Source organism: Salvelinus namaycush, chromosome 29, assembly GCF_016432855.1.
Source record: "Salvelinus namaycush isolate Seneca chromosome 29, SaNama_1.0, whole genome shotgun sequence".
Lineage (NCBI taxonomy): Eukaryota > Metazoa > Chordata > Actinopteri > Salmoniformes > Salmonidae > Salvelinus > Salvelinus namaycush.
The window spans coordinates 8,616,556-8,619,913 of record NC_052335.1 but is presented as its reverse complement, the minus strand read 5'-3'; the positions used below and the strand labels follow the sequence as shown (position 1 = coordinate 8,619,913).

General features: G+C 37.7%; 1 non-coding gene across 1 annotated transcript; it reads right to left on the bottom strand.

Annotated features, from left to right (window-relative positions):
• Window positions 1–1,315: 1,315 nt before the first annotated feature.
• LOC120024673 lies at window positions 1,316–1,370 on the bottom strand. Its single transcript, XR_005472923.1, has one exon. It is a non-coding gene; the product is annotated as a U7 small nuclear RNA (small nuclear RNA).
• Between the last annotated feature and the right edge of the window lie 1,988 nt (window positions 1,371–3,358).

Sequence of the window (3,358 nt, the reverse complement as noted above, 5' to 3'; positions counted from 1 at the left end):
CTACAAAGTCATAAAGCCCACCTTTTTCTACAATTTCTCTTCTTAAAATGTGATGAACCTAACTCTAACCTTAACCCTGACATTAAATACACAGCTAACCTTATGCCTAACCCTAACCTTAAATGAAGACCAAAAAGTACATTTTTATTTTCATAAATTTGTACAATTTCGCCAATTTTGACTGTGGCTGTGGTAACCAGTGGAAACCAGGGAGGTCGCAACAAGCATGCAGATGCAATAAGTGAAAACACATCTAACTGGGCATGGCTAGTTAACATAATGTCACAAAGTATGATGTGCCAGCCAGGCAACTTTCATTGTGAAATAACTTCATATTTCTGAGTTAGTCAGATATTCGTTTTAAAAGACTTGAAATTGGTGTAGGGAGCTAACTAGCTATCTAGCTGTTTATCTGGTTAATTTGACAAAAAAAATACCAAACTCTCTCTCAATGTTTCTCTAAATTACTGTAGCTGACTAATTAATGTGAACATGCTTTGTGATACACCTGGTTTTACGCTGTTTTATTCCACAAAACATGTCGCTGTAACGGCTATCGTCATATTCTTCCTCCTCCTCGGACGAGGAGAGGCGAGACGGATCGGACCAATACGCAGAGTGGTTAGTGTTCATAATGATTTATTAAAACGAAACTGAATACTGAATTACAAAACAAAATTTTTCTTCTGTGGAATATTCTTTCATTTGGATTATTACAGACTACTGAGCAGGTCAAATCAATCCTTACTTAATTTCTTCCAGCTGGATTATTTGGATTTGTGCTTATTTTTGGATTTCTTGCTGGATTTTGGGACTGAATTGAACATTTACTTCATTGGAGGGCATCATTTTGTTTTGTGTGTGTGGGTTTGTGTGTTTGTGTGTGTGTGTGTGTGCGTGAATGTGCGATGTGTGCGAATGTGTGTGTGCATGCATGCATTCATTTTTGTGTGTTGTGCGCGTGCATGCATGTGTGCATGAGCTTGTGTGTGTAATGCCAGGCCTAAGAGTGGAGCCTTATTACCGGGCTGGTTAGTGCATTACTGAACCAAACGCATTCCCTTTAATGTGTCCTTCTGAATTATGATTCTAATATAGGGTGGAGAGGATGGGCTGTCTAAGAGACTGTATGAGACCTCGCAGGATGGCCCCTGTAGTGAGCTGACCACACACACACACACACACACACACACACACACACACACACACACACACACACACACACACACACACACACACACACACACACACACACACACACACGTGTTTACTGTAGTATACTGTAGTTTGCTTTATTAACTTTGGTATAGAAGTGGAGGGCTTTCTCCTTGAGGAAACCTACTGGAGAAATACTAAATGAGCTAATTTTCCATGACCTGTAGGTAGCTAAGACTGTGTTTTGAATGGAGAGTTCAGAGCATCTACTGTTTTCTATAACCTGTAGGGAACACAATATATAGGGAAGACAATATAGGGGCGTGGACTCAACAAGGTGTCTAAAGCAAGGATGCTGGCCCATCTTGACTCCAGTTCTTCCCACAGTTATGTAAAGTTGGCTGGATGTCCTTTGGGTGATGGACCATTTTTGATACAAATGGGAAAGAAACAGCAGCGTTGCAGGTCTTGACACAAACCGGTGCATCTGCACTTACAAATTTTGTCTTGCCTATTCACCCTCTGAATGGCATACACACACCATCCATGTCTCAATTGACTCAAGGCTTAAAATCCTTTTTTAACCGGTGTCCTCCCCTTCATCAACACTGATTAAAGTGGATTTAACAAGTGACATCAATAAGGGATCATAGCTTTCACATCAATTCACCTGGTCAGTTCATGTCATGGAAAGAAGAGGTATTCATAATGTTCTTTGTATACTCAGTGTACTTGGCATGTAGGTTTTTCACTTACGGGTAGCACAAATTGGGGGAATGGGGGAGGGGAATTTTGCAGGGTATATGCAAATTAAATACTTTAGTATTTACTATAGTATATATTTTCTATTGTTTTTGTGGACTATATTGTTTTTGCTGACATTTCTGTAGTATTTACTATAATATTTGACAGTATACTACAAAATGTTATACTACACTGAACAGAAATATAAATGCAAATTGCAACAATTTCAATTTTTTTTACTGAGTTACAGTTCATATAAGAAAATCAGTCAATTGAAATAAATGAATTAGACTCTAATCTATGGATTTCGCATGACTGGGAATAAAGATATGCATCTGTTGGTCACAGATACCTTAAAAAAAGGTAGGGGAGTGGATCAGAAAACCAGTCAGTGTGTGGTGTGACTAGGGCTGTGGCAGTCATGACATTTTGTCAGCCGGTTATTGTCATGCAAAAGTCTCATGGTAATTGACCGTTGATTAACATACAAAATGTTTAGCAGATCCAGGCCAACATGCATACAAGCCACTGATGAACCTTGGGAACATCTACATTTAAAAAAGTAATACAAAATCTATTTAATACACATCACAATAAATCCATTATTCAATTTAGGCAGGTTTAAAGAAACATTATGACATGAAGAAAATGCATTTCAGAAGAACAGAATATGAGTTGGCCTACTGTATGTGATCTGGCTACGCACCATGTCATAGGTTTTAGGCTTGTTCATTTAGCAGACAAGATATACTATCAGTCCCATGTGATTATTTTATATTATATGATTTTATATTAAGACGAATATAGTTGAATTTAAAATAATAAAATAGAAAGGATATTCTTCCCGTTCTGGAGCAAGTGCACATATGAAATGGCTATGTTGAGTGTAAAAGTGATCATTTGAAACAGGTCCTATACTATAGATTTTGAGTTAGTTGGCTACTTTAGTTGTGAATGGTACAAACCTTAGAATGTCTTAGAAATCAAAACATATATGGGCTGCATGACGCGACTATACTGTAGGCTATTTAAGTGTTAATGCCCGAGAAGCCGATGTTTGGAAGATATATTGGCACTGGTGTTATTAGGCCCGAGACAAAGTTGAGGCCTGGCAAACCATGCCAATATATCCTGCAAACACTGTCGTTGAGGATATTATCACTTTTATATAACTGGTTACCAACCTATTTGATTAACTATTGAATAACCTATTGAACTATTTTAATAAAAAAATATATTTTGATTAATTTATTCATTCTATTTAATCCTTCCACAAGATATAGTCCTTACACAAATGTAGGATTGCTACCCAAGCTGGCTGGTCGATCGTTATATCAGTTTGGTTGCCAGAGATACGACCAAGTCGTTTTAGTCTTTTTGTTCTGTATCTGTATGGGCGTGACCCAGTCATTCTTTATAAATGTTCCATTGCTATACTGGCTGGTAACGTCCTTATCCC